The sequence below is a fragment of the Pipistrellus kuhlii genome, unplaced genomic scaffold, assembly GCF_014108245.1.
Source record: "Pipistrellus kuhlii isolate mPipKuh1 unplaced genomic scaffold, mPipKuh1.p scaffold_m20_p_19, whole genome shotgun sequence".
NCBI classification, from domain to species: domain Eukaryota; kingdom Metazoa; phylum Chordata; class Mammalia; order Chiroptera; family Vespertilionidae; genus Pipistrellus; species Pipistrellus kuhlii.
Genome location: NW_023425504.1, coordinates 6,263,049 through 6,274,739, shown reverse-complemented (window position 1 = coordinate 6,274,739; position 11,691 = coordinate 6,263,049). Strand labels below are relative to the sequence as shown.

At 38.2% G+C, this 11,691-nt stretch overlaps 1 non-coding gene and 1 pseudogene across 1 annotated transcript; both read left to right on the top strand.

The window, feature by feature from the left end:
- Positions 1-397: 397 nt before the first annotated feature.
- Positions 398-531, top strand: LOC118722246. Its single transcript, XR_004988949.1, has one exon. It is a non-coding gene; the product is annotated as a small nucleolar RNA SNORA50 (small nucleolar RNA).
- A 1,851-nt stretch (positions 532-2,382) lies between these two features.
- LOC118721929 lies at positions 2,383-4,463 on the top strand (annotated as a pseudogene).
- The last annotated feature ends 7,228 nt before the right edge of the window (positions 4,464-11,691 follow it).

Here is an 11,691-nt window from a genome sequence, read left to right as displayed (position 1 = left end):
GGATTGGATACTTCAATATCTCTCTTTCAGTAATTGATAGGTCTGAAAGGCAGTAAATCTATAGGGATACAGGTGACCTCAACAGCACTATCGATCAATTTGATCTATTGACATTTATAAAATACTCTATCCAACATCAACAGAATGCATATTATTCTGAAATGACATAAAACATTTATCAAGATAGGACAAATTCAGAGCCATTAAACATGCTTTAACAAATTTAAGAGAACATAAATCATACAAAGTATATTCACAAACTACTGTATAAAGGAATTAAACTGAAAAGAAATAATAAGAAAGTAGAGTATCCCCCAAATTTTGGAAATTATATAACTTAATTCTAAAAAATTCAGGAGACAAAGAAAAAAAACAGAGATTAAAAAAATATTTTTGAAAGCACTGCCTTTAAATCTGATTTGTCTTGTTTGTAGGTTCATGGGCCAAGCAACAGTGCTAGAGTATAGGGACTTATTATAACTGGAACTCCAGCTCTCTCAAGAGAAGTACTATTAAAAAAAAAAAGGAATTTAAAATTATATATATATATATATACATACACAGAGAGAGAGAGAGAGAGAGAGAGAGAGAGAGAGAGAGAGAGAGAGATACTAGAGGCCTGGTGCACAGAATTCATGCACTGGAGGGGGGTCTCTCAGCCTGGCCTGCACCTACTCGCAGTCTGGGAGTCCTCGAGGGATGTCTGACTGCTGGCTTAGGTCCTCTCCCGGACATCCTTAGCTATGCCACAAAGGCAGGAGAGGCTCCCACCACCTCTACTGTGCTCACCAGCTGTGAACCCAGCTCCTGGCTGAGCAGTGCCCCCCCTATAGGAGCCCACTAACACCAGGGGCTCTAGTTCTTGCATTTAATGTCTGCCCCCTGGTGGTCAGTGCACATCATAGTGAGCTGTTGAGCAGCCTTAGCATATCATTAGCAAATTACACCTTGATTGTTTGAACAGCCTACCAGATGACTGGACACTTAGCATATTAGGCTTTTATTATATAAGATCTGTAAAACAATAAAATTTTAAGAAAAGTAAATTAGAGTAAAAAATCTATGAAATTGAAAACAGAAAAACAATAGAGAAAAATCAATAAAATCCAAAGCTGGTGCTTTGGCATGATCAATAAAATTATAAACTTCTGGTCAGATTAACCAAGAATAAAAAAACTACAGAATTAACAATATCACAATGAACTAGGGATCATCACTACTGATTCCATTAATATTAAGAGACTAAATAATGAAATACAGTCAAACCTTATTTCTCAAATATCTCCTATCTTGAACAATTCAGTTCTCCACCAAGTTGTTCACATAAAACATGTATTCATTAAAGTCAAAAGTCCTGCCGAAACCGGTTTGGCTCAGCAGTAGAGCATCGGTCTGCAGACTGAAGGGTCCTGGGTTCGATTCCGGTTAAGGGCATGTACATTGGTTGCGGGCACATCCCCAGTGGGGGGTGTGCAAGAGGCAGCTGGTCGATGTTTCTCTCTCATCGACGTTTCTAGCTCTCTATCTCTCTCCCTTCCTCTCTGTAAAAATCAATAAAATATATATATTTTTAAAAAAGAAAAAATAAGTAAAATAAAATAAACAAAGTCAAAAGTCCTTTATATAACAAAGCAGGTATTCTGAATGCATGTTAAAATTTTGACAAATTATTTTACCTGTGTTTACTTATGTAGACAAGTTTGTGTATTTAAATGTAAGTATTTATGAACATTTTAATTTCAGAGAAAAGTTTTTGATATCTATAACTATACTTTGAAATTAATATGGAATCGGTCTAGTAAATGCATGCATTCATCTGTCATCTTGATTAAACAAATGTATATGGCTGGGACATGCTTTAGCATACGTCTGAACACAGCTGGCCCACATTACTGCATTGAAGATAACAGCATAGGTAAATGTGGTACTCGCCATCTCCAACAACCATATCAAAATTTATAACTAAAATACAGAACAACCTTCATTCAGAACCACCTGATATCTAGCTGAATAGAAGTCCTACAACTATAGAATTAAAGACGAAACACATTAAGACTGGTAAGAGGTACTGAGAAGAGGGGTGGATTTAAATTGCAATCTGGCTAGGCCCACACTCACCTGTGGTGGTTTAAAATTGGGAGGGGTATCTTGGCTGTGGAGGATTGCCTGAGGAACAGAGAGTCCCTGCCCCACATCAGGCTCCCCAGCCTAGGGTTCCAATGCCAGGAAGAGAAGTCCCCCAACTTCTGGTGTAAAAGCAGTAGGAATTATGACTGTGTGACACAGAGGCTGTGGAAGTTCCCCCTAAAGGCCCCATGCATGGATGTACTTGGACTTATGTACTCTAAGCCCCAGTGTGGGGGGCCATACCTGGAATGGAACATGGAACATTCAGATGATCCCTCTATTCTAGGGACCTCCACAAGTTCATCCAGCCTTTACTGTAAAATTGGGGTGGTGGGGGTTGCTAGGTAAGTATGGCCAAGTGTGATGCCCCTTGCTTCTTCCTATAGATCTCAGGAATGTGAGCTCCTGTTCTGAGAGTTTTGTTTCAGGCCAGTAGAGGAGTGGGGTCCAGGCTTTGACAAGAGAAAGATGAGAACCTTGAGTGAACACTGAGGGTACCTTCCACCTCAGAATAGTGGGGATATCTAAAATTCTTCTCCCCACTCATGTCAGCACTGGAAAGGGATAAAGATTGTGATTACAGTCTACAGTCTATAATGTCCACTCATCTCCCCTTATAGGGGCTCAAGTAATCCCTAGTAGGGGGAGGATGGGTGAGGGATTTGGTCTGAATCATGTGTTCTCAAGTCAGAAGAACAGAAGAAGCCTAGGCAGTGCCCAGAGTCATTCAAAGTCAGGATTCAGAATATCTATCAAGGGCTCCACTCACACCAGAACAGGGGAGATATCACAGTGCCTGACCACACATAATCTACTGTCTCAACTGGAATTTATAGGCTCTGCAAGATGGCTACACCCTGAGGAGCTTGCTCAGATCCTCCTAAAGGTTCTTAGGGAACAGGCCAATCAGGAGACTCCTATAGTACTATCTAAGGCAGCGTTTTTCAACCGCTGTTCCGCGGCACACTAGTGTGCCGCGAGATGTTGCCTGGTGTGCCGTAGGTGCAGACAAGACAAGAATTTTATAATTTTTCACTATTTTGTTTACTTAATATTTCATAATAAAGTAATTATAAAATACTTTCTTTGTGTTTATTTGATTCCTATTCAAGAGAATTACTTTATATATAGTCAATATAGGCACAGAGTTAAATTTTTTAACATTTTCTAATGGTGGTGTGCCTCATGATTTTTTTCATGAAACAAGTGTGCCTTTGCCCAAAAAAGGTTGAAAAACACTGATCTAAGGAAAGACTTGTTAAGGCAGCCCTGTCAGAGCTTACAAGATTGTGTTTCCCACACTATTCCTTTCTCTCTCAGACCATTAGTCCCCATCACCTAACCTGCTGCACACACTCTTGCTGCTGGCCCCAACAAAAGTCATCATGCCTCTCAGTAAGAAGAGTCAGTGCCCCAAGCCTAAACAAAGCTTTCAGGACCAAACAGAGGCTCCAAGCCTCATGGCTGCATAAGTTCCTCAATTGAGGAGGGAGCTGCCTCCCCCTCTTTCTCCTTTGATTCAGAGCACCACGGAGGTTGTGCTTGCTGCAAAACACCAAATGTTCCCCAGAATTTCCAGAGATCTTGCTCCTCCTCCACTGCCATCAAAGCCACTCCATAAAGCAAATCAAATGAGGGCTCCAGCAGCCAAGAAAATGGTCCAACCACAAGTGCTACAAGATAAGGTGTCTGAATTGGTGCACTTCCTGAGTATCAAGTACGTAACAAATGAGCCCATCACAAAGGCAGAAATGCTAGAGAGTGTCATCAGAGAGCTCAAGGATCACTTCCCTGTGGTCCTCAAGAAAGCCTATGAGTGAATGGAAATTGTCTTTGGCATTGAAATGAAGGAAGTGGACCCCTCCAGCCATTCCTATGTGCTCATCAAATTACTAGACCTCACCTATGATGGGATGCTGAGTGATGATGACCCGGACATGGCCAAGACCGGCCTACTTATATCTATCTTGGGCATAATCTTCATGCACAGAAACTGTGCCTCAGAGGAGAGAATTTGGGAATTGCTGAATATGATTGGGGTGCATGCTGGGAAGAATGATTTCATCTATGGGGAGCTTAGGAAGCTCATCACTGAAGATCTAGTGCAGGAAAAGTACCTGAAGTGCCAGCAGGTGCCCAATAATGATCCTCCACACTATGAGTTCCTGTGGGGTCCCAGGGCCCATGCTGAAAACACTAAGATGAAAGTCCTGAAATTTTTCACCAAGGTCACTGGTAATGAAACAACTGCTCTCCCACACTGGTATGAAGATGCATTAAAAGATGAGAGAGAGAGAGAGCTAAGGCAAAAGCTGCCACCAGTTTATAGTCAGTAAAAGTTCCAGTGTCATATCCAGTAACTTCTCCTGTATTGAGTGAAATCTGAGGAAGATTCTCAATTTGGTGTTTAAAGCGGGAATCAAGGTTCTAAGTAGATGGATGAATTGCAGGATTATTTTTTTTTTCTTTTTGGTATGTTTCAAATGTTCTGCCTCCTAAAAGAATTATTAGCTTCAGAGTGTAGGTTCATGAATGGCATTGGTAATGTATTTAGTGCTGTTTAACATGTTTAAGGAAACAATTTTGCTGTTCAAAAAAACAAACAAACAAACAAACAAAAACTGGGGAACTTTACATCTTACTTTGTAATCTGGAGCAGGATAGCATTGCATTGGAATGGGAATTAGAAATGTAAAAGTGCTCAGCAATGAAATAGATGACTTTAAGAAATAGAGGGAAATATACAAGATAGATATCCTAGGATTCCTATATTCCATTTAGTCTGTTGTTTTGTAAATTTAAGATATATACCTGGATTTGTTTGGATAATTAAGGAATATATGAAAAATTAAATATTAATAAATGTTATCCCCAGTTCAATGGCTCATTTATTCTTTTTAAAATTTATTTTTATTGATTTCAGAGAGGAAGAGAAACATCAGTGATGAGAGAGAATCACTGATCAGTTGCTTCCTGCACATCCCTTACTGGAGATCAAGCCCACAACCCAGGCATATGCCCTTGACTGGAATCGAACCTGAGACCCTTTAGTCCACAGATGTTGTGCTTGCTGCTGGAACATGAAGTGTTCCCCAGAATTCCCAGAGAGCTTGCTCCTCCTCCACTGCCATCAAAGCCACTCCATCAAGCAAGTAAAATGAGGGCTCTTTTGGAGGAGGTTGCCTCTAACATCCCTACTTGGGGTCTCCTGTGGCTGAAAAAATTCTAGGAATTTTGAGTTGCATTCACCTGAGGAAGATTTCCTCATATCCCAAATTAATACAGCCACAAACAAGGAACATTTACTGAGTTATATTTACAACTGGGATGGAAAACATCTGGCCCGTGAGCCATATAAGACCTGCAAAATTATTTGGTCTGGCCCTGCAAAGACATTAAGGGTTAATTAAATGTTTGCTCAAACATAGCAGGCTAATTTTTAAATTGATAATTTTGTATGGCTTGAGAATGATGTTATAAATATCCAAATGGCCCTTAACAGAAAAAAGATTCCCCACCTTTGATGTACAAGTTTGGCTCAGTTGGTATCTTTGTCCTAGAATGATGCATATTCTCTGAGTTGTTATGGAACACACACACACACACACACACAATCACAGAGAAGCAAGTGATAGAGTTTGGAGTCAAAATCATATTAGAAATTTCTGCTTTTTATTAAAGATCCAATCAATGTGAGGCTTTGTCCAGATGTTTTACTTACATTTCATATATTCTAGCAGTCCTTCAGGTCAGGGTTTATCAAACCCACTTCTCACATGAAGAACCTAAAACCCCTACCTAGCACTTGGCAATTTGCACAAGAGCATAATGCCTAATATGTGACAGAACTAGGACTAGATCTCGGTCCTCAATTCACTTAGGCCTACACTATTCCTACCCCTCCCAGCCTTTCATTTCTTTCTTCATATCTCTTCCTAGTATTCCATCTTTTTCAGGCAACAAAAAGAAGGGTCCTGGGCTAAGGTACTAGAAGCAGGCCTAAAGAAGGAAGGTGACAAGGAGAAGCAAACACAATTTGGGGGTTTATGTGTGGGCTTTATTTACCTACAGTCCTTCCTGAGCCCTATGGCTTCTTGAGAGCTGACCCTGCCCAGGTGTTGGCATTTTTATCCAGTCCCAGCACTTTCCTGTATTATGGCACCCTTCCCCAGTTTTTTTCCATGTGTCCTCCTATACAACTATGGAACCTGGCCTGCTGACCAACCTATCATTTCCTCTTCCTCTGAAGACTATATGCCCTGCTACCAGAGAAACAGCCCAAGATTACCTACTTGAACATCCTACCACCTTCAGAAGCCTCCTGGCTATTGCATCCCTCTTTTTGGAGTCACAGTAAAAAGTGCACCTGGAGGACATTTAGATACATGGATATCCCTCCTAGCATCTTAAACAATTCACAAGTTGTTTCTCAAATAGACTGGTGAATAGAGTCTAGTTTAGTTTTCATATATGGGATATAACTCTGAAGTTAGTAAGGGTTTTTGAAGCCATATATTTGCAGTAGGATTCTAATAAGATGTCTTATTTGAAACAGACCACTGATCACATCAACATATGAATGAGCTTACCTAGATGGTCAGAAACCAAAACCTTCTTTATAAGTGGTAAATGAGGAAACACAATAGAAATCACAATATAAGCAAATATCTACATGGGCTGAATCCCTAAAGCCCTGGAATCCTCTTAGGTGATGAACAATGGTTTCTTTTTTTATATATATTAATATATATATATATATATATATATATATATATATATATATATTATTGATTTTTTACAGAGAGGAAGGGAGAGAGATAGAGAGCTAGAAACGTCGATGAGAGAGAAACACCGACCAGCCGCCTCTTGCACATCCCCTACCGGGGATGTGCCCGCAACCAACATACATGCCCCTGACCGGAATCGAACCTGTGACCTTTCAGTCCGCAGACCGACGCTCTACCACTGAGCCAAACCGGTTTTGGCAACAATGGTTTCTTGATGAGCATATTAACTTTAATTTAAAAAGAAAAAAAAGGAATTACCATCTTTTCTTGCCTTTTGTAAGTATATCTGCCCCATAAGAATATACTGGTTTGCAGTATACCTGATGGTATCTATACAGTTGGGGAATGTTCCATCATATGGAGGGTAGCAGACTCAACAGTTACCATTTTGACTATACATTATAAGGGAGGAAAAGATTCTCAGTCTATTGAGATTATAGAGGTTATTGCAAATGACAGTGTAGGAATCCCTGCTAAAATTTACAGAATTCTTTGAAAACAAGATGAAATCCTGTATTTGAAAGTATATAGTAGGCACTTGAAAAAGTTGGCACTTGAAAAATTATAATTTTAGATATGGATCCCATGTTTCAAGAGAAGTTTTCAAAGAAACTGAATCCATGAACACAAGTAAAACAGAGCAATCTGGTTGAAGTAAAGATTATAATCCAGGAGTACCCTTTCCTCTCCCTCAGTGACAGTGGCCCTGGCATCTAATCACAGAATTCTAGGGCTCTCTCTGAGCACTGCTGGGAAAGCTCTACGCTAGAGGACCCTTCTTCAGCCATGAACTTTGTCAGGCCCCTGCACAGACATTCATCTTTGTAGACTCTATTCTGCCCCATGTGCTGAATCCCAGTTTTATTGCCTGGCTTTCCAGCACTGCCAACAACTTGTGAGCCCACAGCATTTACATACCGAGCGTACCTTATCATCCTGTTTCTTGTTCCCCAATTCATTATCCCACCACTGACCTAGACACACAGTTACATACTGTTCTACCCATTCATAATTTCTATTATCAGAATGAGACTAGCTGCCTTCCCTGAAACCCACTATCCCCCTTGAGATTTTGTTAGGAATTTTCACTGGAACTTCCTTTCTGATGACAACAATCCTTGTCTCTTCCTTCATTCCTAGCCTTGTCCCCAACTGTTTTCTGATAGTGCTTTATCTGGTAGCTTCTGAGTACCAAAAAACATGGAGGGCCTTCTAATGTTTCATCCATGTTTCACTATGAAGGCAAAAACCTTCCAAGTACTCCAATGACTCATGAATTATGAGGATTTTCACTCTGACTAATGGAAAAAAGTACTATTTCTGTACCCATGTGAGTTACAGAGTTCTCTTTTGGTGTAGCAATTTTCTCTCCATTATTCTGTCTTGTGAATTTCAGCCTTCCTGGACTATTAGCTACAACTCCTCAACTCAAAGAGACTGTCCAGCATCTCCCTTTGTGCACTGTAGCCTGCATTATCTTCCTAGGCAATAAACTGCGTTATCGTAGGTCTTATTTGTTTTTTATTTCTTAGAGATCACTTTCCTTTATGGCCTGATATCCAATAAATTGAAAGTTGTTTTTTTCACATATTTCATCTGGATTTTAAGGTATATCATGTAGGAGTTAATTTCCTATTACACTATCTTTGCTAGAAGCAGAAGTTCTGTAATCCAAATTTAAAATCTAAACTTGTCTAGAAATGATAAATGTCCCCCAAATTTTAATCTTATTTAAATTAAAATCAGATTGAAAGTCTGTGAGACACATTTATATTAATATAGACATACACAACTGGAAAAATATCAACAATTTTCTCTACTAGTGGAAATGTAAGAGATTTATTTTCTTATTTATGGTTTTAAAGCTTTCCAACATTTCTGAAAAACATGAATTATCTTTATAATTATAAAATATAAATACTTTTATAGCCCTGGTTGGGAAAGCTCTACGCTAGAGGACCCTTCTTCAGCCATGAACTTTGTCAGGCCCCTGCACAGACATTCATCTTTGTAGACTCTATTCTGCCCCATGTGCTGAATCCCAGTTTTATTGCCTGGCTTTCCAGCACTGCCAACAACTTGTGAACCCACAGCATTTACATACCGAGCGTACCTTATCATCCTGTTTCTTGTTCCCCAATTCATTATCCCACCACTGACCTAGACACACAGTTACATACTGTTCTACCCATTCATAATTTCTATTATCAGAATGAGACTAGCTGCCTTCCCTGAAACCCACTATCCCCCTTGAGATTTTGTTAGGAATTTTCACTGGAACTTCCTTTCTGATGACAACAATCCTTGTCTCTTCCTTCATTCCTAGCCTTGTCAGATGGTTGAAGCACTGTCCCTTTAGGCAAAAAAAGGTTGCCAGTTCAATTTCCAGTCAGGGCACATACTTAGGTTGTGCGTTTGATCCCCAGTTGGAGATCAAACTGATCAATGGTTTTTTCATTTCTCTCTCTCTCTCTCTCTCTCTCTCTCTCTCTCTCTCTCTCTCTCTCTCTCTCTCTCTCTCTCTCTCTCAAATTAATAAATATATTATCAGGCGAAGAAAAAAATATTTTAAGTGTGATTTGACTACAAAAAATAAATGCATATTCTTTAGATGATTTGCTTGCCATATTGATCAATCTCTTGCCAGATTCTACCCAGCCTCTGCTGTGACTAATGCTTGTTTGACTAGAAAGGAAAAATTTCACAATCCAATTAGTAAGCTATATGTAGAAATCCAACTTTCCTTATACTTTCAAAGATAATGCTACACAGATAAGAATCTATCTTGTTTTTAAAGCCCTCTCTCCAGAAAGAGTATTAACATATATTTTATTATAAAAGAAAAACTTACATTTTTATCTAAATCATATTCTCTGGGATATAATTAGAGCCAATATTTATATGAAGGACAATATACAAGCAATTTGTGGAGAAGTAATTATAATTATCACATTTACTATTATGAGTGTTTATGTCTGTTGTCAAAGCTCTTACTAAATAAATCATATTGTTTAAAAATGTGTTCTCCAATTATTACTGCATTAATTCCAAGTTGTGCCTGAAAACTCACTTTTACTTTTCTGTTATTGATGCAACATTTTAATAAGAATATTTATAATTTCCTTTCATAGAATATTGTCAACAGTTTAATCCACAATTATGTTTCACAAACCAAACTGTAGAAAGTACCATGATTCATAATTTCGATAATGCTTCTCTACTGTATATGCTATGTGCTTGGTTGTTAGCTATACCTCACATAGTTATTTTACACACTCAATAGTTATACCATTTTAATGATTTAATTAATACACTGCCCTAACAAAACCATTAATAGTCATTGATATCACTACATTTTATTTGTGTGCCTTAGGATTTTCTCATCATTTCCCTTTTCTTCTCTCCTTCCTTCTTTCTTCTTCCTTCTCCTCCTCTTCTTCTTCCTCCTCCTCCTCCTCCTCCTTCTTGTTTTTCTTCTCTCTCTCTCTCTCTCTCTCTCTCTCTCTCTCTCTCTCTCTCTCTCTCCTCTTTCTCTCTCTCTTTTCTTTCTCCCCCACATAGACTCTTTCCTCCTGTGAGCATTCTGTGTTTATTTTTTAGACTATAGCCCTATTTCTGAAAATAATCAGTCCCTCAGTTTTACCACATGCTTTTGATATAAATGTGTTTCTATAGACTTTCAGGTGTAAAATATATGCACATTATTTATTTCTTTGCAATAGAATAATCTTATAATACTTTTATTTTTAACTTTTTTAAAAAAATTATTGAATTTTTGAGAGAGAGAAACATCAATTTGTTGTTCCACATATTTATGCATTCACTAGTTGATTCTTTTATATGCCCTGACCAGGGATCAAACACAAAACCTTGGTGTATGAGGACAACACCTTACATTTCCCTTTTTAAACTATAGGTTCACATTCTTCGAATCAAGATGCAAGTGAATTAATAAGCACAGTATCATTGCCAATACAACTTTTTTCAACACCATTTTATATTTAGTAGCATTTTCCCTTTGCAAAATTAAAACTTTATTTCCCTACATTATCACCTTGTTTCCTTTATATGCATTTGTTGTAGATCTACATAATTTGATGACTACTGCACACTAGTAAACAATGACAAATTACTACTATATTATAAGACATTTATTCATTTATATGCTTATTAATTGTCTTGTCATTTTTACCCTTTCGGCAAACTCCTGTATTACATATCATTTTCTCTATATGAAGAGTTTCATATACTTTAATCTTTAACTGCAATGGACTAGATATTTGTGTCTTCCCAAAATTCATGTGTTTGTAGGGGGAGCCTGTAGGAGGTAATTAGGTCATGAAGGTGGAACCCTCATAAATGAGCTAGCTAGTTCTCTTTCTGCCATGTAAGAATACAGAGACGTCAGTAGTCAGCAATCTGAAAGAGCATTCTCACCAGAATCCAACACTGTTGGCACCTTATCTTATACTTCTAGCCTTAAGAACTGTGAGATATAAAATTCTGTTGCTGACAAGTCACCCAGCTTATCGTATTTTGTTATAGGAGCTTAAGTTGTCTAAATTAACAGTGTCCAAAGCCATTACTTTGTAGCATTCTTTAAATTTTGTTTTCAGCTATTTCAGATTCCCTGATCTTTTCAAAGAAACTGTTTTTGTTTTTCTAATTTCAATTTTATTGATTTCTGCTCTTATCTGTATTACTACTATTATTCTGTTTGCCTGGGATTTAAGGGTTTTACTTTTCTTTTTCCAGTTTTTAAGGTAAAGCTTATATT